Source organism: Pezoporus wallicus, unplaced genomic scaffold (assembly GCF_028554395.1).
Source record: "Pezoporus wallicus isolate ANWC-B61680 ecotype Strahan unplaced genomic scaffold, APGP_CSIRO_Pwel_v1 scaffold_6445, whole genome shotgun sequence".
Classification (NCBI taxonomy): Eukaryota; Metazoa; Chordata; class Aves; order Psittaciformes; family Psittacidae; genus Pezoporus; species Pezoporus wallicus.
In genome coordinates, this window is record NW_026641753.1 from 42,388 (window position 1) to 69,446 (window position 27,059).

General features: G+C 40.6%; 1 long non-coding RNA gene across 1 annotated transcript; it reads right to left on the reverse strand.

The window, feature by feature from the left end:
* Positions 1-201: 201 nt before the first annotated feature.
* On the reverse strand, positions 202-16,326 carry LOC130607772 (uncharacterized). Its single transcript, XR_008974349.1, has 3 exons — positions 16,133-16,326; positions 15,251-15,358; positions 202-359 (listed from the first exon to the last, which is right to left on the reverse strand). It is a non-coding gene; the product is annotated as an uncharacterized LOC130607772 (long non-coding RNA).
* Between the last annotated feature and the right edge of the window lie 10,733 nt (positions 16,327-27,059).

Here is a 27,059-nt window from a genome sequence, read left to right on the forward strand (position 1 = left end):
AAGCAGACAGACTGAAGAGATAGTGCTTGAGCTGTGAAGACTTACTGTAAAGCATGGTTGTGCTGGTATCTGACTGTTTACTCTTCAAGGCCATTCAGCTGGAATATAAAGGTAGGAGTTTGGGAGGTGTGGGGGCCTGTGACTATCTGAAGCAGTTGAACTAAAAGATAGTTCTGCTGTAAAGAGACTGATAACTGAAAATGCTTGACTAGTTCATATAACTTAAAGCTGGCATATAATTTATACTTACAGTTCAGCATCAGTTCCAAAGCATTCATCTACATTTGATGCTAACCGGTACAGTCGTGTTTGTTGAAGTGTAGTGTCAGAACCTCAATCTTATTTTCATTCTTTGTTTCCTGGAAAGGAAAATTCAGAGAAAAGGTTTTCAGTTAGTAGTGCATGCATAGTCTGAACTGATCTTTAGTCTATCAGTCTCAGGATAAATCATCACAGTGAGAAAATACAGAGGATCTTATATGAAGTACTTAGACTGAATTGCCTTTATAATGTAAGATGTTCAGTGTGTACAATAGAGAGATAAATGGCATAGTCAAATGCAAGCTGGAGAATATATTGAATGTAGGGGGATAGAATTACTTGTAGCATCATTGTCATGAGACCAGTAAGAAAAAGGTGATCTCTGGAGAGCTTTGTGGGGAGCGAGTACATAGAAAAAGGGGAAGTCAGTCAAGGTGACACAGAAGTACTCTAGTGAAAGCATTACAGTATAAGTATTGGGGTTAACTGTGATGCTAAATAGAGAAAGGGGGAAACAACAGATAATGGCTGTTGAGAAACTGTTGCTCTCCCTGTGTAGATGTGATGTGTTTTCTAGGAGGACTATTACTTCTGTGCAGTCATTCATTAGAAAGGCATCTTTTTGTATGAAAGAGGAAGAAAGTGTTTTTCCTTGTTTAAGCAATAAAATGAATAATTTTAAAGCCACAGGATAATATTTGTATTTATAAAATACAAAAAGCCAAAAAATTCAAAGGGAAATAGATGCTTTATTAGAGGAACTTGCTGGGAGGAAATGTGTGGAAGTACTCTGCTGGGGGGGGGGAGGAATTGGTTCAAGTAACAAATTCTGACTGAAGTTTGTTTCTGAGAAGGGTTGTGTGTCACTGTAGTTACTTGGGGCAGTCAGCAGCAGAGGGTTTACATGCCAGCAGTACAATATTGTAGAGTTTCTGAATTGTGCTACACAAGCCACTAACTGTACAGCAGGACCTTTAAAGCAATCTGCTGTACAAAGAGTTTTTCAGAGCCTAGTTTGAAGTGTTGCTGCTACTGCTGCACTCATTACTCTTGAGTATAGTATGGTCAAGCAGGAACAGCTGGTGGTAGGTTGTCTTTTCATGTCTCAGGTTGCTACCATTTTCTAATGCCTGGTTGTTGACCCATCTCCTCAGGCTTTCATGCTTATAAGCATCTGATAAATCCAGGAGGCTGTATGGATCTGGAGGAGATATATTGGTTTCAAGGTAAGCTGTCAAGCTAGGAGTACATGGTTTTAGGAGGGCTGAAAGAAATAGAGCTGGGTAGTAGCAAACCTGTGTCCTTTGAACAAGGTCTTCTCTCTCTACACAGATACATGCAGCCCTCATAGCTCCTAGAACCTCACGAGGATGCCACTGTATTGATGGTTAGATGAGTGTCACACACTTCAGTGATGCATAGAGAATCCCCTCTTCTGACTTGCCAAAACAACTGTCTTAAATCTGTGACAAGAGGAAGAACAAAGTGTTTTCACATCTCTGCCTTATTCCAGAGCATGGCTCAGTGGCACCAGAGGAAACTAAATCTGGAAAGTCAATAGTTTCAAGGAGCTTCATGAAAAAAATCGGTTTTCCTGAGTGAGGAGTGCTAACCAGGCTTAATTAAAAGGTATGATGGTTTTTATGCTACCAAAGTGAAGCTAGCTCCTTAGAGAAGCAGTTTTTCTGCTTATGTGTCTGCCCACAGAGATTGTTGTTGTTGTTAAATAAAACAAAACAGTTTTTCACTTAGCTACTGGCTTTAAACTAAGCAATAACAATATTTCCCACCCATTAAGTCTCACAGTATGCTTGTTGGAAACAAAGGCTGTGTCTTCGGTTGTGTGGGTATTGCTAGGCTTGTGAAGAACAAACTGTTTTGGTCATTCTCATGACTGGTGAACTGGGACACTGGGCAAGCTGAATCAGGTATCAAAAAGCTGGTTTGCAAGTCAAAGAACTCAAATTGTGTACTTCAAATACACCTCTAAACTGTGATTTCCTTTCAATGAGAACAGCAATTTGCATTTTTCTGTCTACTTAACACTTCAAAAGGATGTGACATTTTTTTAAAGAACTGGGAAGAGCAGACATTATAATTGAAAGAGTGGAGTGGGTAATATTTACAAAACCAGTTTATTCAACCCCTGGATGAAGATTGTCCAGTAAGATGAGCCTAATTTTTGCAGAAAGGAAAGTGTGCTATTTGTTGAAGGGTCTATTCTTTGCTATCAAGCTTGATGGATTAATTAAAGGAAAAGGAAGAATTTCATTAAAGGCACATTTCAAAGTTGGCATAAGGGATACATCTCTACAAGGATTTCCACTGAACAGGAGGCAGTCTGTATGTCACTGACTTGGGATCTGAATTACAGTACAAAGATGCTGATTCTTTTTCCCGTGTTTTAATGCTACTGTGAAGACAGTGTTCTCACAGGAGAATGGATAATTGGTACATAAACTCTGAAAATCCTGAAAGATACAGCAAGGCCATGAGAGGCCCGAGGAAGCCTAAACAAGCGAGATAAGAAGCAGCTGGATTTCACCGAGTTAATGAGAACTGTGTACTGTTGGCAAGCTTTCGAGGTCAAGTTCCCACACCTGTGCTTAACCAATTATATGCTGGTTGCAAAGGGTCTTCAAGACATGCATCCAATCATAATATGCCAAATCACTGGAAGTGCATGTAAGAAATAGTATTTAAGGGGTTAAGGCTTTGTAATAACGGGCTTTTTGTCTGAGCATATTGATCTCTGACTGAGTCCATATATATTCTGCAGCAATTGGCGCCCGAACAGGGACCCCCCATATTTTTCATATTGAAGCTGAAAGAATTAAAGCGCGTGGCACCGAAGAAAGTGGAAAACGCGGAGCCGCAGGGACGTCAGCTGGGTTCGATCCAGCAGGACCAGGATCGGGAGGTAGTCGCCTCGGAAGACACTGCGCAGTGCAAATGAGGTAACAGCCGACGGGGGTTGGAAGAGGGTTAGGATGGGAAAAAAAAAAAAGGTCATCCTTAAACTCTTCCAGCATATCCCCTCAGTGAGAGGGATCGAATATGTCGATAATCTGTTAAAAAGATTGTTGCTCTGGAGTAAAGAAAAAGAGCTGATCCAGGGGGTTAATGAAGCTTTTGATCTCGGGACTTGGAAAAAAATTGGGGCACGCCTGTGGGATCAAGTTACTTGTGGGTTTAAAGAGGCGAAGTCTCTTGCTGCCCCCTGGTTACTACTAAAAGGGACTCTAGCCCCAATGAAGGCTGAGAAACAGGCGGCAAAATCCGCTTTTACAGCTCTGACTCGCCTTCACAACAGCAGGGCTCGGCACCTACATTACTTCAGCACCCGGTGCTACAGCCATGGTAGTGTCGTCTGTTTCAGGCATAAAACATTCTGGCCAAAAACCGGCGCGCAGTACAGTACGAAAGTTTGAGGACCCTGCGCCTTTCCCCTATCCTGTGTCGACAATGCCTTTACCGGCGGTAGCTCCAGCTGATACTCGGGAGCCAGTAGCGGCTACTGAGCAACCGAAACAAACTGATGTTAACCCTTTTTGTGCTGCTACTGCCCCTAAACTTAATCCCCAAGATTTTTTGCCGGGGTGGGAGACTCCTGAGGAGGAGAGTGTAACTGCAAATAAATACCCACCTGTGCCACATATATCACCGCTTGCATCGCTCCCACCGGAGCCGCAAAATGAGTGGAACTGGGGACAATGGACAAAATCCTTAGATAAACAATTGCAGGACTTGTGGGACCGTGTGGACAGATTGGGGAAGGAGAGGCAGCAAGCCCCAGAAAAACCGGAAAAACCAGATAAGATCAGTCCGTGTGATGTGCCGTTACCACCGACTCCTACATCTAATAGAGCTAATCCGAGTGCCATGAGATGGCGAGGCTGCATTCAGGATGCAATTATGCAAAGACGGTACTATTTTACCAATAGATGTTCCTGCTGCATTCCCTGTTATTATAAATTCTCAGGGACAGTCTGTCTGGACTCCTATGGACTGGAAAGCTATGAAAGAAATTAAGGGAGCAATTACTCAGTATGGGTTGTCTTCCTCATATACACAGCAAATGTTATCTGCTTTCTTTTCTAGTAATGTTCTAACTCCAAATGATTGTCTCAGAGTGGCTGCAATTTTATTAACTCCTTCACAGCTCCTACATTTTAAAAGTGGGTTTGAGGAGCTTGCTGCAAGGGCTGCAGATGAGAATTCAGAGTGTAATCCTCATCACCCTTTGCACGGTGTTTCATCTGAAATGTTATTGGGAAAGGGACAATTTCACCCTGATGGAGTACAAGCTCATATGAAAATTGAAGTTTTACAGCAAGCACACCAATTGGCTTTAGCTGCTCTGAAAGCTGTGCCGGAAGCAGGAAAGCCTAATCCTCCATATACATCAGTAAGGCAGGGACCTGCTGAGCCCTATATGCAATTTATTGACAGATTGACAGAGGCTATCGAAAAGAATATTGATCTGGCATCTAATGCTAAAGAATCGATGCTTATGTCTCTGGCTATGGAAAATGCTAACCCAGCTTGTAAGCGTATTTTGCAGGTTTTGCCAAAATCTGCTGGTCTTCAAGAAATGATGGATGCATGTTCTAAAGTGGGCACAGCAGAGGAAAAGTCTGGATACATGGCTACTGCCTTCGCCACTGCTGTTAAACCCCTTCTACAACAAGGTCAGGGTGATCATGGGGGTACTAAAGGTATGAGATGTTATAATTGTGGATGGATGGGGCATTTTAAAAAGCAGTGTACTGTAAAGAAAATCAGTTCAGCAACCCACCGCCCTCAGTGTGGTGTTACTGATTTTGCAGACAAATGTATTAAATGTGACAAATTTGGCCACAAGACCATTGAATGTCGTTCAAAGTTTAAAAAAGAGCCCCGTTGGGAAACTTGGATATGAGTGCGATGCCACCCCGCGCGACGACACAAAATCAGGGTGTCTGGACTGCATCCCCTCTGCCACAGCAGGGAGTGCCGGAGTGGACGTGGCAACAGCAATAGATTTTACCATAACTGATACTTCTGTTCATTGTATTCCATCTAAATTAAATGGGCCTCTTGGTCATGGGTTATGTGCTTTGCTACTGGGACGATCATCAACATCAAGGAAAGGAATCTTTGTATTACCCGGTGTAATTGATGCTGACTATACTGGAAATATTGGGACCATGGTGCAAACCCATGCTCCTCCGGTCAACATCCCTGAAAATTCAAAAATAGCTCAAATCTCAAATGATGATCTGACCGATCTCATGCCCCTTTTAAAGGGTGAGTCAAAGGCAGAAAAAAAAGAGTTCTATCAAAAGCTCAGGATGACGCCTTAGATCACATCATGACAAAAATCATTAATCTTGTCCTGATTGTCAAGGCCAAGCAGTAGGTATAGGCCTTGGAGTCAACCCTCGAGGCCTCCAGCTTTGGCAAATGGATGTGACTCATGTACCCGCTTTTGGGAAATTGAAATATGTCCATGTTACTATTGAAACTATTCTCTTACAGGACAAGCTATTACTGAACGAACACATCAAACTTTGAAACAGTTGTTGGAAAAACAAAAAACGGGGGAAGAAGGACGTACACCGGTAGCAAGGATACAGAAAGCTGTATATGTTACGAATTTTGTGCAGTTGACAGGAGACTTTAATGACCCCCCCTGCAATAATACATGGTCAGGCATTAGGTTCAGGTTATATGACTAAAACTCCGGGTATTCTGGTCCAGTACAAGGATTTGGAAACCGGCATTTGGAAAGGTTCTGTGAAAGTAAAACTAACTGGTCGAGGTGATATATGTGTAATTATAGATTCCGGTCTGCGGTGGGTGCCAGCTGGATGGGTGAAACCCTGGAAAGAGTCAGCACTACCCCAGGACAACCCCCCTTGTCAGTGGTTGAATTAATTGAAATTTCAGCTTAGGACTTCCATTTTATGGATGTTTTCAGTCCTTCTTAAAGTGAAGAGAGCAATATTTTTTACGTTAAAGTAAAAAAGAACAAAAACACACACACAAAAACCAAAAAACCCATCCACCACCCCCCACCCACCCCCCCGAACCTACAGCGAGACAAACACGGGATACAGGCGTATTGTGTGCGTTTTCAGTGGTGGGAAGGTCTTTCATATGCTCTTATCAGGGGTATTGGGCATACTGTGACTCATTTAATACAGTCTCTCTGTGATACTCATGAACTAGAAGTTGGTAAAAATAAGTATGTCCAGGTTTCTATCAACCTTTGGAGACCTTTGTCGATATTGCTGGCCACTTCTCCCATAGGCTGGCCACCTGCGTCGGAATGAGTGTGCATTTTGGTCAGTATAAAAGCCCAAGCCTCATGCACTGTGGGGGAGGCAGAGCCTCTGCGGGGACGCCTGCTAAGGTTGAGCCTGCCACCTCGCACTGCAATGATGCTTCTCGGAGCTGTTTCTCTGTTAGTCTCCACAGGGTCCTTATGACACGTTCTGTATGTGGGACCGTGTAGTGGGAGTAATAATTGTCTTCTTGCGTTTCAAATATTGTACTTGGGTGGAGTGTGCTTGTGGGATCCCACACGTGTGTGTGTGTGTGTGTGTGTGTGTTGAGGGCAATCGGTGTTTTGTGTATTGTTGGGTTCATGTAAAAGTTTTTAATGGGTAGCTGTTTAACATTTCGGGCATGAAAGGGTTAATGTAAAAGTGCAGCTGCCGGCAGGTATTTATAAAAAAGGGGGGGGGGGGGGGGGAAGAGCAATGATGCTGCAGATATGCAGTTTAACTTGTCTACTTCTCAAGAACTGATAACCTGGGGGAAGGGGTATATTTGTGTACACCTGACTACAGTAGCTGCTAGAAAATGCTAAGGCAAAAGCTAGAAAGATTTTAATACAATGGTAGTGTTACAAAGCAGGTGATGGAACAAATTAAGAGGGTGGGAGAATTCCACTGGGAAGAAATTTCTTTGGCTAGTCCCTCGCTGCCATCAGCATCTTCAACATGCTGCTGCACCCTGTAATAGTTACTCTGCTAATATAAATTTGTGTGTGCCTTGCTGTAGTAGCGACTTGTTACTGGATGAAGCAGGTGAAACTCTGCATTGACAACAAGGTGCAAGGACTGAGGCTGACAAAATGCCTGCTATCACAGTCAAGGGCAAGGCTGGGTTGGCCTCTGTGTTTGCCACCAAGAAAAACCTTTAGCTCCGCTGTTGGCTGCAACCCAGCAGGTGTGGAGCGGTGGGGTCACATGCCATGCCAGACCTTGATGTGAAGGATGGCCTCCCCTGTTGTCAGAGAGCCATACAGCGGAAAAAAGGGGCAGGCCCAGCAGCCTGTAGTCGGCATATATTGGAGATATGATCTAGGCCAAATCCCCTGCTCAAGTAGAGTCATCCAAACCATATATAAAACAAAAAGGGGGAGATGTGGAGACAGTGTTCTCACAGGAGAATGGATAATTGGTACATAAGCTCTGAAAATCCTGAAAGATACAGCAAGGCCATGAGAGGCCCAAGGAAGCCTAAACAAGCAAGATAAGAAGCAGCTGGATTTCACCGAGTTAATGAGAACTGTGTACTGTTGGCAAGCTTTCGAGGTCAAGTTCCCACACCTGTGCTTAACCAATTATATGCTGGTTGCAAAGGGTCTTCAAGACATGCATCCAATCATAATATGCCAAATCACTGGAAGTGCATGTAAGAAATAGTATTTAAGGGGTTAAGGCTTTGTAATAAAGGGCTTTTTGTCTGATCATATTGATCTCTGACTGAGTCCATATATATTCTGTGGCATGCTACCCATTGCCAAATGCTATTATATCCTCTCATTCAAAAAATAAACATTTATTCACTTACTCTTATTACTGTGTATAATAATCCTAAACATTCTGAAAACATGTTTATCATTAGCCTTGCTTTTCTTGCGTGACTTTAGTAGAACTGTGTCCTTCCTTCTAATACAAAGAATTACTACTCAAGCATTTTTGTTAGGGGCTGGTAGGTGGTTTACTATCATTTTTCTTTAAGATGAATGAAGATAGCTGAAATTCTTTTGTGACTGCAGCCTTTCACCCACTACTGTTTCTATGCTGTTCCTCTATTGTGCCCTGTATTTGCAATCTGCATTCCATCCTGCTCTTTTTCAGCCATACCCGATGACAGAAATAAAAGCTGGCAATGATCAGTAATATGTAGTACAGAGAAAGAAATTCAGATCTGGAAGAATGCAGAGGCTCTGTTGCTAGTCTCACAGGTTTTATTCCCTATTTCTACCATAACACCTTTTTGTAGCTTCAGGATATCTCTATAATGTTGATACAGGGTTAACCAGTGTACCGGGGGGGGGGGGGGGGGGGGGGGGGGGGGGGGGGGGGATATGGTATACAGGGGGTTAGAGGAATACACTTGCTTAAGCAAAAGCATTGCCTGTATCTATCATGCCTACTAAGCAGAACAAAGGCACTAACCATTGATAAGGAAAAGCAGACACCTGGTTACCTGGTTCTATTGACAAGGAAAAGCAGACAGATTATACTGATAAGCAGCTATTGATAAGGAAAAGCAGATGCCTGAAGGGGGAGAAGCAGATGGTTTATGGCTGGGACACCGACCAAACCCTAAGGCCATACCTGAAGACTAAAAGGTGAAAAGTTCAAGAAGAGGAAGACTCCTTTACTTCATCTTGAAGACCCCTACCCACAGGAGGAAAACTCATTTACTTCATCTTGAAGACCCCTACCCACAGGAGGAAAACTCATTTACTTCATCTTGAAGACCCCTGCCCATGACCAGAGGGGGTACTGCGCAGGCGCAAAGGACCTTCTGACTCATTATAATACGAAGCAGGGATAGGACATGAATATGTATAGGCGTATCGTGCAACCTTATGAATATATATAACTTTAGAGAATAAAGGGAAACAACACTGAGGTACGCATGACTTTGAGGAATTATCCCCGTGTGTCTCAGCACTGAATAAAAAGCATGCCTACTTTACAACTTTAATGAGTTGTGGAGTCTATCCACCTATCAATGTAACCGTGTAGTAATAACACCTTCAGTTGCTCAGTTTCCTTTTCTTTAGCAAACACCTATCAGGTTGTTAAATAGCACCATTTTTTTTACCGTGTTATGTACCTGGGATTTGGGAAGGGGAAGGTATGTAAAGGCTAAACATACTGATATCAGACAGAAGAGAAGAGAAGAAGTTGAGACAGTTTTTCTCTTGCAAACTTGAATTGAAAAGAATCCATGAGCATGTACAGAACATTTTACGAAGAGATTGCTAAAAAAGGGAGCTACACCTCTTTTTTTCTTGTGGATATTAATGTTCCTATTCTCAGAAGAACTAAAAGGCAGCTTCTCAGTGACAAGCACAATACACTTTTTCACACAGTTTTATTAGCGTGCCTGAGCTGTGACCTGTAACAGGTCTGTCCTGCTGAAGTGTTGAACCACCTACAGTATTCCACCAGGAAGCTGTGCATGACCTGCAGCACTGTGGTGTTCTTTGCAGACTTAAGCTGAAAAAGCAGGCTGCAGTAAGTGGCCACAATGCTGTTATTTTCACAGAGGGGAAAAAAAAGACTGGGTTTCTTTACACAGTTGAATAACATAATTAATTTCTCCAAAAATCTTACTATGGTGTACTCCTAGTCTTATATTCCTTTGTTTCAGTGTGGTCCTTAAACTGCTGCTGTTTATTCTTTGTGATGTTCTGCGGTCTGAATTGCCAATTTACCTCAAGTGCACGGGGCTTTTCAGCTGGAAAGAACTTGTCAATGCCTCAGGCTGTTGTTTCTGTTTCTGGCTTTTTACAACTATCCTTGTAAACAAGAACTACATCTACCTGTAGACTTAAATTTTGCTAGAGGGTTTTGTCTTCCAATTACAAGAAGAGGTAGTTGGTACTACTAAATGTAGTATATAAATGCAAAGTTATAATATATGATTCTGTGATGGAGCATTTAATTATTTTGTTTGGGCATTTTTCATAGAGGTATTTTAGTACTATTTAGTACACTAAATTTCTTTTTTCTATTTTATGTTCAAATAATGTATCTACTTTTATAGTCAGTAACTGTATTTCAGGCTCTCTCTTTTGCTAGATCATTTTCTGTGCAGGTTGTGGTATTTACTACACTGCTGTCCAAGTGACTGTGATCACAACTGTTCAGAGTGTTATAAAGGAGCAACCGTGGCTCCCTGTTCACATCTCAGTTTTCTGTGAGTTGAACAAATGCATTGCTGCATCCCTGAAAAACAGGCCTCAAAACCATCTTCAGAATCCAGCTTTACAAGAGGGATCTAATAGAAATGCATTATCATGGTGCTTTAGGCTTTGCCAAAGCTTATGTATTCATGCACATCTGCTGCTTAGAACATGATTCAGAATCAGCTGCTCTTCTGAACAGATTCATGCTGTAATCATAAAAGGACAACCAAATTATAGCTGAGTCAGCAGACACTTTTGTATTAGTGATATGAATATGCTTCAAGCCAGCACTTCTCATAAAAATAACTGAATATTTGTACATGAGTGGAACATGTGTGAGTCTGTATGGTGGAAAACGTAGCAAGGAGGTCTCCTGAATATATTTCTAAACGATAAAAAAGAGAAGGTTTGGAGTATGTGCAATAATCAGATCCATTTCCTAACACTTGATATTGTACTTCATTCTTTTCAAAAATGTTCTCTGATTTTTGAAACTTTTGTAAAAATGTATTTTCATTGTGTGATTACGGTTGAATTACTTTATAGACCTGCCTTTAATTTTTTTCTGTTTATTCATTTGGCAGCTTCTGCAGGTGAAAATATCTGTGTAGTATGGATTATACCAGCTGTGATCAAATTCCACTGTAGTGACTTGAAGCATTTTCATTATGTTTACTTTGTCTCTCGAGCCATTGAGTTAGTTCCAGATTTAGTATTAAGTCTTCCCAGTAGCTCGCTCCCTGGCTAGCCTCAGATATTATCCTAAATATTTACAAGAGAGGGAACTTTCCTAAATCTTGGGAGATTTGAAGGATAAACACAAGATTTGGAGATAAACACAATGTAATTCTGTGTTAAGATTTTGGGGTTTGTTTCAAAAGGAGCAGCAAACATTTGAGGGAACCACAGAACTGCAGCATGGCTGAGGTGGGCCAGCACCCCTGGAGTACACAGTCCAGCCTGAGGGTAGCTACAGCAGGATGTCTAGCACAGTGTCTAGTTGGGTTTTCAACTATGCAGCCTCAGGGCAACCTATTCCTGTGTTCAACCTCCTTTTTGTTAGCTTAAAACTTGCATTGTAATAGTGTTGGAAGGAATTGATGGAATGGTAAAATCATGGAGCCTCTGACTTTTAAGTGTCTTACATACAACTTGGGTTTTGTTAACATCTAAATGGCAATTGTGTTCTTAAACTACACTTAATATTCAAATTAATATGTCTATGTTTGTGGCTATTCTGTGCATGAATGTTGGCCATTGTATCTCTTACTAAGAAATTTCTACAACAGTAATTCTTCTCATGAAAATGCACCAATTCTTAATATACTTTAAAGATTAATAAATCTTTGGCATCCTCACAAGGAATTTTCGTATTAGCATTTACATACTTGTAATAAAACAATTTTTGTGCAGGCAAACTAGTGATCTGCATAGCATGGTACAGTAAATCACCAACAGGTGGGAATGCAATCCAAGAGTCTTGATCATCTCTTCCCTACCTCTAACTTGGTAATAAAATCAAAACAGAAGTTGCCAATGAACTGTACAAAGTTGTCTGATTTAGCATAAGTTTCAAAGAAATGTAACGTTTACCATCCAGAGTAACAGAAAATCAAGGCATACTTTTTCTTGGCAAAAATCATCCCAAAGTAGGTTCTCAGCTCTGAAAATACAGTATTCTGTTACTCGTGTGTTGACAACACTGCACTGTTTGTATACCTAAAAGTTGTTTATGTTGAAGTATTTACCTTGGCACTACAACATTAAGCCATGGTTTGAAAGTAGGTTGCAGCTGCTACTGCCGTGTAAGTTACCAGTCCAGGTTTATATTTGGAACTTACTTGGTTTCCTCTCTTCTGTCTGCTATGGTATGTAATGAGGCAGGTGAGCAAAAGAATTCTGTGAGGGCAGTTTGTACTGCCACCGCTTAATGCTATTTAGAGTTCTTGCAGTTAAAGCCAAAGCCATTAGATGGTGCCATGCTGTAACCAGAATTTCCTCTTCATCTGCTTAAAACCAGCTGTATGTTCTATCTGGAACGATCTTAAATGACTAAACCTATTCTTCCGGCGCATTGAATTGTACTGGTCACCCTTAGTCATTACGTGCAAAACCCAGACAATAAATTAAATCTATAGATTTTTTTTTATTTGTTTCAATGCGAAGACTGCACCATCCAGAAAATTCAACAAAAGAGAAGGCAATGGCAGGCCAGATTTACTGCCCCTTTTTCAGTTGAAAGCCGTGTGCAATCTAAATGATTTACTTGTTTGCTAGCCCTGCATGGTGCTGTCTCCTGGGTTATCATTCACCTAAATGGCCAATGTAGTACAATGAAAATGATAGTGCAGTTACAAATTCACAGCAATTTACTGGTTAGAATCTGAAACTGGTAAATTATTTAATTTCCATTTTTTTTACTTAGTGCTCAAGGTTGAAAACTTAGGCATGGAATGCTAAAAAATAGAACAGAATTTAGCAGCTTTGTACGACCAGTTTGTAAAATTATGGTGGCAAAATGGTGGGTTTATTTTGTCTGTAGATGTTATATTCTTAGGCTTTTGTACAGCATTTGACTTACTACTGTGTGACATGTTTATTCTGATAAAAAAATAATTCTATAATATCAGCAAAGCCCATCTTAAATGAATTAAGTGCTACTTAACTGGCAGATTTCAAAAAGTAGTTGTTATTTGGGGAATCATCATTTAGGTTTTAACCATGTTTGTATGGGAGAGGTATGAGGCCTGACTCCCTGCATTTTCACATGTGAATGATAAATATAAAATCACTGCTAGTATCTAAGGATGACATAAAAATTGTTAGGGTCATGACCTGGTCAGGGTACCCATGAAGAGGAGTTTGGGCTGCTCTGTGACCTCAGCCCATGCAAACAAAACCACCTATTCATTTTAGCTAGTACAGACAAGTGTGGGGTTATAAAGCTGGGTAGTTAGGAACAAGCAGTGCAATCTATATGAAAATGGTGGCTGTATTGTAGGAAGTGAAAATGGAAAATAATCCATAGGTGAATTTTAATGATGATGCCAATGTAAATCCTTGTTTTTGAAGGAAGGTTCTCCCCTGCCATTTCCATTCGTGCACGGCCATGTGGTCACCCAAATAAGGGCTAAGTATTTTCTTTGGTAGGTCAGTTTTAGCCTGAATCAGTTCCTTTATCTGGCTGAATATGTGGCCTCAGAAGCTCTTGTGCTTGGCATGGTTGGGAGCTGGGGAATAATTGGATTGCTTTTTTCAGTGGAATTTATAATTGATTATGAAAGCAAACCTTGTTACCACACAATTCAGCAGCAGTTCCCATTAAGAAGCCTTGAATAACTCTGCAGAATAATGTGAAGAAGCTAGGGAAAGGATTTTATGTATCTATACATCTGTAATTTTACAAGAATTTTGTGTCGAGTGATTCAATGGTTGGAGAAAACCTTTGGAGGGGAAAGGCTTCAACATCAGTACCTGAAGGATATCAAAGAAGGACTTTATTACAATGTATAGGGCAGCCCGACCAGTAACAAAGTTCATCACCATCTGGTATGACTACCCTGAATCATGATAACATTTGGCAGTATGCTGACTACATGTCCACCGGGGCATAAATAATGAAAGCCCAGCTGCAGCAGTATGTATTCATAGCATCAGATATCTGCCTTCTGTAGGTATCTAATCAAAATCTAGGTCTTGTCAATCAGAAAACTCCTATGGATGTCAGAACATTTGCATCAAGGTCAGGTTTGAGTTTTCTTTGCATTTTCTTTAGACTTGCATTGAGACAGTATGACAGACATTTAACCTTTTCTTTATTGATACTCCATATCCTAGGAAGAAGGGAATAAATTCAAGGTATCTGTTTTTGGAAATAAGGAGAAAAGGAGAAAATAAATTCAAGATACTTTTTGTTAGGCTTTATTTCCTTTGAAATTCTAAGATAGAAAGATTTTGAGAGACCCATCTCAATTCTTTTTTTGTTCTGTTTGGCTACCAAGCATTTTATAAACCAGAATTCCTCAGATAAATGAGCATAAATAGCTCTTAAGAGAAGCAAAAGAAAGAAAGGAATAAGTCAAGTCTTGGAATGAGTATATTAATTCATTACCTTCTACTTCTGGAGACCATGCTTTGGAAGCAGTTCAGGACAAGTGAAATGAGCTTGGTCCACTCAAGACAACATTTTTCCAAGGAACAAAGCCAAGCCAGAGCCTGGCCCACTTTTTCATAACTGACTGGTTTGCTCAGGGGATGTTCAGTAGCTGGTCAGTGGGGTGTGGGGATATGAGAGGTCAGGACTAAGCTGCATCAGCAGCACTCCGGGGGGGGGGGGGGGGGGTTCACTGAGTTACAGATGAAGCCAGCATGTTGGCCTGTTCCATTGTCTCAGCCAAAGCTGCTGAAAAGTGCTGAGAGTTGTGACAGCTTTTTCCAAAAGTTTGATTTTTATTTTGTTATGTAACCACAAAATAGTGGTGACAAACTGAATCCCACTATCGAAAATACTCTCTTTTAAGCTTTGAAACTGAAGGTACTTGAATAAATAGGAGTCTTCATAAATTTGAGGGGCCTGTTTCCATATGTGTTTCAACTGATCTAATTGCATTTCATTATAGAATCATCTTATTCAAATGTATCCTGTTTTTTTTCACTCCATAGCTCTAACAGATTACATTACCTATGTAAAAGCAAAAGAGGAAGATTATATCACAAAGTTCTTGTACTCCTTATAGTTCACAACATCTTAGAAATGCAGAATGAGGAAGTGCATTGAATACTCACATTACATGATTATTCTAACAAACATTTGTTTGTGAGATTCTTGTCTTTACTGCTTGGATTCCACTTGCTTGAAACAATAGCCAAGCATCTGCTAGTCTCTGCAAGATCCTACAAAATAAAGACTAAAATTTTACCTCAACTGACACCAATCAGTGAAGCAGATGCTGCAGAAACACTGAAAAGAATTTTGACATCGCTTTAATTGCATGTTGAAAGTTAAATAGTGTTCATCTCAGTGGGGCAGAGAGTTAAAGGCAAGGAAAAAAAGGATTTTTTTTGTCAGTTATTTTTTATTATTTCTCAAATTGTTCAAGTGTTTTCTGTATTGCAGACTCTGTTAGTTTGGCATTATTTCAGGTGATTTGAGAATGCTCTTTAATGCTGACAGACTGTTGTGACCAATGTAAGCACAGCAGCTTTTCAGTCTGAAGTACAATTACTTAGTATAAACGTACTTTTTTGGATTTGAAAGTTTGTTAAACAATGTTACAGTTGCTGCAGACTTTTTCTAGATGGGATTATAAAACAGTGGTTGTATTTTAGAACTGGTGTGTTATCAGTGTTGTTCTCAGGCTAAAATCGAAAACACAGCACTGCACCAGCTACTAAGAAGGAGAAAAATGACTACTACTGCTGAACCCAGGACACCCAGTAACTGAAATTCTAAAGCTGGCTTTAATACTTAGGAAGGAGACTTAAATTTTAAGGTGAGTTTTGTATCAGAGCAGGTAATTTTTGTGCATGTGGTGTCTATGTGAGACGTGAACTCTGATAAGTATTATGAACTCCTGAAGCTGAAACTGATGACGCCACCAAATACTGACTGTGGCAATGATACAGATTGATAGAGATACAATTAGGGGAAACAGAAAAGTACATTACTGAAGTGAAAACAGCAGTTTTCTATATTCCACTCCAGCCACTTCCTCTTTTCAGTGATCTCTCCAGCTAAACATAGTAGCTGCTTACAAGGAATCCACATGGTTTTCAGATGAATAATGCTTACATCATCAGGAACCTCACATTTACTCTGCTCCTTCAAATGCTGGATTTTCCCAGATAGTTTTTCAAGATGTTTCTGCTGTGACCAGAAAAGAAAGAAAAAAGCAGAGTTTCTTAATAACCAGTAAGAGTTCTGTTACTACATTCACTTAGTCTTTAGGATGAGAAGACCATATTCGTTGTTTTCAGTGCTTACAGTTTCTGTGTCAGTGTGGTACTTCCAATGAGGTTGTCTTTACTGCTGCAGTTGTGTACCTGGAATCACAGAATCATAGAATGGTTAGTGTTGGAAAGGACCTTAACATCACCTAGTTCCAACCTCCCTGCCACGGGCAAGGACACCACACACTACAACATGTCACCCAAGACTCCATCCAGCCTGGCGTTGAACACTCTCAGGGATAGAGCATTCACATGTAAACACATTTACAAGAAGTTTATTCATTTGCTTTTCACCAAGGAATTTACTGGCAGGTACCCAACACAGACTCAAGCCTGTGGGTCAAAGCCCAAGCATCACAATTCCATAATGCTGACTGTAGAATTTATTTCACATGAGCAATGTGTATTGGGAAATCCCTGAAACCAGAAAAGATATGGTGCACTTTTCATAAACTTTCTTCCACTTATGTGCTCTATTATAAGATGTATGCAGGAGAAGACCCATGTTCTTACCAGGCCTCTTCTGAATCTCTGAAAAGAGTGCTTGATCTGATTCATTTCCATCTACAGTTCAGGTGTCTTTTAGTGGCAATTCACAATGCTCATTTATAAAACCACGTCTGGGTTATTTTACCACCAGAATACATGGTACCAGAAAAGTAAACAGAAGCATTTGCAGAAGCTGCTTAAAATAGTACAACCTAATGGAAACTTCTCTGCAGTTTTCCCCAAGGGTAATAATGTTGTGAAGAATGAGCTTTTTCTCAGTACAGAAGAAATTTGGACAAAGGCAGTTGGTGTAAACATCAGTATTTCTGGATCATGGAAATACTTAAGTGCTATATGCATAAAAAAAATACGGGTGGTTTTGAACCATTCTGTACATGCTGAAGAGAAAAACATAATACAAAAATCTTGAGTATTTATGTGGTACAGCTGATTATTCACAATGAGTTGGGAACATGTAAGCTGCAGCATCTGTCCCATTGTTGTTCTTGAGTACACATCAGCCCTTACCCTATGTCTTTAATTCACTAATGTTTATTGCTTGGTAATGGAAAAAGCATGTTGGCTGACTAAAGGACTTTTCTGCACGTGTTTGTGTAGGACCCATTCTCCAGGTGGGAACACAGAACGCCCCTAGAAGAGATCACTGAGAACCCCAAACAGTGTACAAAGATACAGTGCTCCAATTGATAGTGATCCTTACTGGCAGGATTTCAGTCTGAACAGAAGACTCCTTTGAAAGATACTCCTCTTCTATAGAATACTGCAAATGCCCTATACATAAAATCCCATGAGCCCTGTTTTTATTTTGGACAGGAGTGAGAAAGAGAGGATTTTTGAGGGTTGTGCGTTTGTTTTTGTTTTGTTTTGTTTTTTTTGTTTTTTTTCCAGAAAGTGTAGATCTCTTATCTAGGAGGCAGATGGTCACAGTGGTCATACTCCCTGCTTTGTAACTGGCACTTGGTTTTGGCATGATAATGATTTCTTGTTCCCAAAAATAGCTTTAGAGACAGGGTCAATTATATTTTTGGATTGTACAGCGTGTGGAGCAATTAGTTGCACAAGGCAGTTGGTTTATAATGCAGTGCACTACTTTATAATTGGCACCTTTTTGAGGTCCCGTTTATAATGAAGGGGTCTGGTATTAGCATGCAAATACGCTGTCTCCCCCCAGATAGTTTTACACACAGAGTCAGTTATATTTTTGCATTGCAGGTTGTGTGGACTAATTAGCTATAGAGAAATGGGGCACTTGGTCTTCAGATTTCAAGATCTTACTGCACTAAGTAATTTTGAGACACTTTCAAGGGCAGACTGGTAAGTAAAATAGTAGAAGGAGGTTGCGCTGGCTCATCTCTCAGACTTTGAATGCAAAATGAGACATTTTATAGTTCTGTTGTTTCATTATCCTTTACTGTCTAGATCACTGTGAAGTGGTCAGGTGCCACACAGTACTCTGCAGATCTGGGTGAAAACTATGCACCTGGGTTGGCCAGGTGGGAAACATCCTAGAACCAGTGTGGTTAATAGTGTACTTTAGATTCAGATAGTAATACAGATTTTAATACACATGGTACACTGCTCATGATTCATCAACTGTTTTGATATCAACAACCACATCGCTTGATACAGTTAAAAGCTTTCATTTTTAATATAAAAATATCTGGACTACTCCCTTAGGAGAGCAGATAAATGAGGCAGGGAAAGTTTTCATACATGGTATTTAAGACAAGATTTGTCCTTAAAGTATGCAAATCAAGCTGCAGCTCTGCTAAAAAAGTGGTGCTAAATCCAGAGATTAATTTAGGCTGATGTTTTATACAATTATTCTTCTTGCATGTAACAAGACTACAAATGAAGAAACAGGGAAATTAGTGAATTTGCTTTCTGTCTGAAGTCTTTATGAGGGAATGGTCATTTATAAAACATTGTTCAGAGGTACAGTATGGTTACTACAAATACTTTTCATTCGTAGTATGCTGAACAACCCTGTTGTATTGGCTGTTAGCAAGTGGTTGCCAAAATACTGGGGGCTATGAAGTTTAATTTTGGGGTTTAGTTAATGTGTTTTTAAAGGGAGTAATGTTCCATTCATCTGTCTATTTATGTATTTTCTTTTTGCTATGGGGGGAGCAGAGAAGAGATAAGAAATAACAATGCCAGCAGGGAATGAATAAAAATTACAGATTTGAAGCTCCCCAACAGAAAGGTTCCAACTCCAGCCTATATTATAGGTGCGGAGACTAAGTGATTGCATGTTCTTTTCACACCAAGGAAGAAAATCACACTTGTTCTTGATACCTAATAATGATACCACACAGTATGCACCGTCTGAAATCAAGCAGAGAAAAAAGATAGCTTTCCTGCTGCCCAAGGGAACTGATGGGATTTATACACATTTCTGAAGCATTTTTAAGAATAGATTCAAATGCTGGAATAATTTTAGAATACAGCAGAATCTCCTGTAGATGTTTCCTTAGCATCAGCCAGTACTGACACTAGGATATGGCAGTTCTTGCTGAAAGTGTGGTTACTTGTAAACTACAGCCCCAAGTGTTTGAGGAATTTTATGTTATTAAGAAAGTGACGTAACAGCCCGTGAGGAGGAGACACATTTTAATGGAAATGGTCTTAAGAAAAGCTTTGGTAGTTTAGCCATTTTATTTCTTGATAACACATATGTACTACATGCTAAACTTTTATACAATATATACATTCTGTATATACATAGGTATTATATGAGTTACTGCTCCTATGTGAGAGAAAAAGGACTGGTGACAAGTAGCATGTTCTCATCTGCTTGGCCAGGAAAATAAATTCTTCTGTGGACTACTCCTTTGGTCAAAGTAGGGAAAAAAGATGAGTAAAAAAATCTGGTGTGTTCTTTTTCTCTCAGGTAAAATTATCTCAGCAGTGCAGGTGTTTGGAAGATACCTAACTAAGCTAGTTCAATAGTTTGAAGATTAATTTCTTTACCTAATCGCTTTGTAGGTCCCTGTTTTCTAAAGTTAAAAGTTTAAAAGTTAAATGTTTATGAAACACTATAAAATTGAATTTATTGCATGTCAGAATTGTCAGAATATGAATATATTTTTTCTAAACTTCAGCAAAATATGTAATTAGCTTGTTAGTTTTTACAAAACCCTGACAGACTAGAAGTCATGTTTTATGCCATTCTGGGTTTTGCTGGAATGTTCCTAAAACTGACACTCGAGTTAAAAACTTACATAGGTGTGGTTTTCTTAGACCAATGAATTTTTTCATGACTTTGCATGAGAAAAATAGCAAGAGATTATTTGAAAATTGGAAGTTTTATGTTGTTTCAAATCATATTTGGAGATGTTCTGTTAAAAGCAATGCCTTGTGCTTTAGTCAAGAGAAAAGGTTAGCCTAGGATATAGCTTGTTCCTGAATTTGTCAGAAATACATTTTCTCCCCCATACCTCTCAACATGCAGCATAAGTGTTCCTCTGAAGAGAGGCTGCTGCTTCAGATGTCACATAAGATCACTTTAACTTCTTACCTCAGGATGTGCATCTTATCTTTATCTTTCCTGAGCATCACTCACTCTTAAGAAATTTCTACTCTGTGAATACAGACCTTTAATACAATAAAAAAACAGATGACCACGTATATTATGCCATATGATATTTCCACCGTAGTCAAAATTAATTGCTATAATCATTAAAGTTATTTCAAATTAACAAACTTTTACTCTTTCACTGGTCGTAATCTTAAGACAGTCCCAAACAATGGCATCCACATCCTGGGAAATTATTGGGAGTTATTACTATTTAATTAGTGTTTATGTAAGATTCTTGCAGTCATACATACTGGTCTTACATATTGGTGAGCAACTGTGAATAGAAACTGGATTCAGATTGACAAATTTTGTTGGAATTCAATTAACTCAGGGTTTTGGTTGAAAATGTATCTATCTCTGCTTTTGAATTGCATTACATCCTTTAAAATATTCCTGGTAGGACTGGACTAACAGCACAACAAGCTAATCATAAACATATCAAATGCATTAACTCCAAATTTACTTGCAATTTGGAGGAGACAACATTCCTAATTTATTAAAGGAATAGGTGCACACTACTTTTTGTCTCAAATTCTGGTGTCTCAGCTGCTTTTTTTTCCATGTGACATTAAATTGATATGAATGTATCATACCCAAGATTCGTTAGAAAAGCACCAGTCTCATGTAGGTGTAGGATGGCAGATGGTCATGTCTTTGTATCAATAGTACAAATGAATGTGCTGTTCATTTTTAGTGATGTAAATTCAAAAAAGCATATCCAGTTTCTCAAAATATAAACCTGAAGGATACTGGGAAATCCATTTTTATTAAATCTTTATATTTTTTATAGAGACCTTGGGATAAGTTATTTCTGAATAAAATCCATGAGATTAATATTATTCTGGAGCATTAATATAACTCTGGAGCCAAATATAAGATACTCTGTTATACATCCCACAGCAGAAAGCCAACATTTCCAGAATGAGCACGTAACTCTCTGCTTTTCGTGTTAATTGCATATGTATATGTATTAATCTATAGAGGTAGCTGTATCAATGTCTGATGCAAAGCAGCTATCTCTCAAGGGTTAGTCCTACAGAAGGGCAATAGACTCTTGAGGCTTGGGCTATTACAAATTAAGACCAACTCTGGAGCTTTATTGCTTACTGAAGTTTATGATGCTATTTTATTCCCTGGTGCCCACCATACTCATTAATTCTCTCTGTTCAATGTTTCCCCCTGTTGTGAAAAGCAGTGTGCCCTTTATGTACCCCAGCGCCTGCCCATTTCTCCAGAAATTAGTATCCACGTTGCCCATTTTCAGCTCCCCAAAGCATAAAGCTCTCAGATTAACTCACTTCTCTTTCTTTGGAAAGATTTCCCCCCACACACGTGCTATTGAGTACACTACTTATGCTCCTTTATGTTCTTAAGACACTGGTATTACACATGATGAGCATCCTGGATATGAATGATTGCTCTCAACTCTAAAGATCTGTCCTCCAAAAGCTGCACACTCTGAATCATACCATGCTGTAATAGTGTGAGATACAAATATTAACACATAGTAAGAAACAGTGATGTTTATTCCAGAGTCATTCAGCTGTGGATCGAACTTGGTTTTGACTCCCTGACTAGAAAATGTGGGGATGTATGTTAATTTGTGTTCAGATAAGCAGATATCACAGTGTTTCAGCTACCAAGGAGAGCTTCAGATATTTTTTTTCTGCTTGCTTTTATACTGTGCCTATGCATAGCTGTCCTGGGTTCAGCAGTAGCAGTCATGTTTCTCCTTCTTGGTAGCTGGTGCAGTGCTGTGTTTTGACTTTCAGCCTGGGAACAGAGCTAATAACAAGGATGTTTTGGTTTGGCCAAGGACTTTGTGAGCCTCATGCTCTGCCAGGGAGGAGGGGAAGCCGGGAGGAAGCAGAGACAGGACACCTGACCCAAACTGACCAAAGAGGTATTCCATACCACAGCACGTCATGCCCAGGATGTAACTGGGAGTTAGCCGGAAGGGCTGGGAGACTGCAGGGTTGGAGGAGGTATCGGTCAGTGCTTGGTCGGGCTGAGGGGGGCAAGTTATCGGTCGGCTGGTGCTGAGGTGTTGTACTCTCTTCCCTTGTGTCCTGGGTTCAGCAGTAGCAGTCATGTTTTTTCCTTTGTGTTAGCTGGTGCAGTGCTGTGTTTTGACTTCTAGTTTGAGAGCGGTGTTGGTGAAGCCGATGTTTTCGGTTGTTGCTAAGTGATGTTTACCCTGACCAAGGACTCTGTGAGGCTCATGCTCTGCCAGGGAGGAGGGGAAGCTGTGAGGGAGCAGAGACGGGGCGCCTGACCCGGGCTAGCCGGGGAGGTATTCCATACCACAGCACGTCATGCCCGGGGTGGGGGGGTAACTGGGAGTTACCCGGAAGGACAGGGGCTTCCGGGTGGAACTCGTTTCTTGGCCGGTGGTATCGTATTCTCTTCCCTTGTTATTTTCCCTTATCATTGTTTTAGCTGATAGTAGCGGTGGTGATTTGTTGCTGGACTGTTCTTGTCTCAACCCGTAGGAGTTGCACTCTCTCGATCCTCCTCCCCGTTCCTCCGGGAGCGGGGAAGGGGAGAGCCCCGGTGCGGGGGGGGGGGGGGGGGGGGAGACGGACACGGACCTCGATTGTTGTCAGCTCGGCACCACTCACTGGGAGTGAGTGAACAAGTTACCTGACTGGGTTTAAACCACGACACCTTGTTATTCCCTTTATCATTATTATCATTGGTGGTAGCAGCAGTGATCTGTGTTATACCTTAGTTACTAAACTGTTCTTATCTCAACCCGTGGGAGTTGCATTCTTTTCGATTCTCCTCTCCGTCCCTCCGGGAGTAGAGGAAGGGAAAGAAGGGGGGGGAGTGAGTGAACGAGTTACCTGACTGGGTTTAAACAACGACAATAGCATAAAAGTTACTGTATTTTCGTATTAAAATGTCATTAAAATTGGGTTAATAAAAGCCAAATATTAATGTAGGTGCAAATCATGTTCTTTGTTTGCATCACGATGATTCGCAGCAGAATTTTACCCATCATGTTCTATTCAGCTAAATGAAAAACATATGGCAGGCTGCACTTACAGCAAAATCAATACAAACAAAAGCAAGGATATTAGCAGTGGCTCAGCTGAAGGATCACAAAGACAGATCTAGTATAATTACACAGCACCACACTACAGCCAGATTGTCTTAAAGTATCTATCTACTTCTCAGGCTCCAAATACAATTAATTATTATGAGCAGTAGCTTCCACAGGAGCTGCTTTCCTTTTGCTCAGGAAAAAAATTGGAAACAGTTGGGTGTAAACTTGAGAGAAAGGTCACAGGTTAATAGAGTTCATAAATACAACAGCAAGGGAATCTCAACTTTAATTACTATAATGTAAATTACCTTAGAGAGCCCAAATTAGTGATCACTTAGGCTAGCCATTCCTCCTTCCCAGTAGGTTCTGCTCACTTTAGTAGTTTAACCCAAATTCCCTAAATTCCATCCCAATTGCTGAGATTGTGAACAGTTTGCATAGTTGCAGCTTCTTCTCCAAGAATTTCGGGATGCTTTTTGCCTTCCAAATCCCTTTCTGCTTGTTTAGTGCAACTGTTTATACAGATAGATTGCTGAAGTATCATTATTTGCTAACTTCTGTCTTACCATGCATAAAGAAAATGACAAAATCAACTATATTAACTTATTAAAGGGAGAAATGCGGACATACAGATAAGAAGAATATCTGGGCTTGGGGGTGGTATGGCATTGCAGTTCACATTCCCAAGCAGTAATTGTTTTGTGGATTCAGTTTACTTTTAATGACAGGCCCAAATACATTAAAATTTACTCTACAAATAAATGTATTTAACAAGTTGTATATTAACAAAGAATTTTGACACATTCCAGATTTTCAGTTCAATGATAAAGTGAAAGTTGGAACATCCATTTTCAGTGATCACTTTGAATAGCAACATAAAAATTTCGTGTTCACACCATCATAGCTGTGAATAGTCTGGCTGAATAGACGCAGTATGGCAAAAGCTGGGATATAAAGGAAGAAGCTTTCTTTTATATTTGTATCTATTTTTTTTACTTAGAATTTTAATAAGTGCCTGAGTTTCAAACATGGTAAGCCATTTTGCCAGGATTTGGCATGACAGAGGAGGAATGCGGCCTCTTTCTTTTTATTACTATTTTCAGTGTAGATTAATCTTCGGTAGGAGGTAACTGTGAAGTGATTTATGGTTGCTCACATTGGGTGGCAAACAACAATAACTGTGTTTGTAATCAAGATGTCTTCAGAGGTTTGGTGGCCTGGCTCTATAATTCTGATTCCTAGTCTGAGTGGTCCTATAAGACCTCAAAAGGATGCTGCAGAGAAACATTCCAACAATGTCTCTCTTTAGAAGGTATAAAGAAATAATGAAATTAAATGAGAGTAAGTGTAGACATTTTACCTTTGCAAAATGTACTGATTAATGTAAAATCATGGTTAATTGCCAGTTAAATTTAAAAGCATCCCAACTACAGACTTAGAATGTAGTAGAAGTAGGGAAGATTTTGAAAAGGGAAGCATTTTAAAATAAAAAAAAATGAAAGTTTAAAAAGCTTAAATACATTTATAAAAGTAATTGCCCTGGTTTTAAAATATTAGAGCAGCACTTTGAAGATGTGGATTTGACTCTTCACATTTTCTGTAAGACTTAGAATCATAGAATCATAGAATAGTTAGGGTTGGAAAGGACCTTAAGATTATCTAGTTCCAACCTCCCTGCCACGGGCAGGGACACCTCACACTAAACAATATCACCCAAAGCCTCATCCAGCCTGGTCTTGAACACTGCCAGGGATGGAACATTCACAGCCTCCCTGGGCAACCCATTCCAGTGCCTCACCACCCTAACAGGAAAGAATTTCCTCCTTATATTCAATCTAAACTTCCCCTGTTTAAGTTTTAACCCATTACCCCTTGTCCTGTCACTACAGTCCCTAATGAAGAGTCCCTGCCCAGCATCCTTGTAGGCCCCCTTCAGATACTGGAAGGCTGCTATGAGGTCTCCACGCAGCCTTCTCTTCTCCAGGCTGAACAGCCCCAACTTTCTCAGCCTGTCTTCATACAGGAGGTGCTCCAGCCCCTGATCATCCTCGTGGCCTCCTCTGGACTTGTTCCAACAGTTCCATGTCCTTTTTATGTTGATGACACCAGAACTGCACACAATACTCCAGGCGAGATCTCAGAAGAGCAGAGTAGAGGGGCAGGATCACCTTCTTCGACCTGCTGGTCACTCTCCTTTTGATGCAGCCCAGGATACGGTTGGCTTTCTGGACTGCAAGTGCACACTGAAGCCAGCTCAACGTTAAGTTTCTTGTCAACCAATATCCCCAAGTCCTTCTCCGCAGGGCTGCTCTGAATCTTTTCTCTGCCCAACCTGTAGCTGTGCCTGATATTGCTCCGACCCAGGTGTAGGACCTTGCACTTGGCATGGTTAAACTTCATGAGGTTGGCATCAGCCCACCTCACAATCGTGTCAAGGTCCCTCTGGATGGCATTCCTTCCGTCCAGGGTATCAACCGAACCACACAGCTTGGTGTCATGGGCAAACTTGCTGAGGGCGCACTCAATCCCACTGTCCATGTCACCAACAAAGATGTCGAACAAGACTGATCCCAACACCGATCCCTGAGGGACACCACTCGTTACTGTTCTCCAGCCGGACATTGAGCCATTGATCACAACTCTTTGTGTGTGGCCATCCAGCCAGTTCTTTATCCACTGAGTGGTCCATCCATCAAATTGATGTCTCTCCAATTTAGAGACAAGGATGTCATGTGGGACAGTGTCAAACGCTTTACACAAGTCCAGGTAGATGACATCAACTGCTCTACCCCTGTCCATCAGTTCTGTAGCCCCATCATAGAAAGCCACCAAATCGGTTAGGCAGGATTTCCCCTTAGTGAAGCCATGCTGGCTGTCACCAAGCACCTTGTTGTTTTTCATGTGCCTTAGCATGCCTTCCAGGAGAATCTGCTCCAAGATTTTGCCAGGCACAGAGGTGAGACTGACTGGTCTGTAACTCCCTGGGTCATCCATTTTCCCCTTCTTGAAAATGGGGGTTATATTTCCCTTTTTCCAGTCGTTGGGAACTTCACCTGACTGCCATGATTTCTCAAATATGATGGACAGTGGGTTAGCAACTTCATTTGCCAGCTCCTTCAGGACCTGTGGATGGATTTCATCAGGACCCATGGACTTGTGCACGTTCAGATTTTTAAGATGGTCTCGAACCAGTTCCTCTCCTACAGTGGGCGCAAGGTCTTCATTCTCACAGTCCCTGCATCTGCATTCCAAGACTTGGGTGGTGTGGTCAGAGCATTTGGCAGTGAAGACCAAGGCAAAGAAGTCATTCAGAACCTCAGCCTTCTCCAAATCCTGTGTAGCCAGTTCTCCCGAGAGCTTCCTGAGGGGGCCTACATTCTCCCTAGTCTGTTTTTTATTTGCTATGTACCTGTAGAATCCCTTCCTGTTATCCTTAGTATCCCTAGCCAAGTTTAATTCTAACTGGGCCTTGGCTTTCCTAACCTCGTCCCTAGCTTCCCGGACAA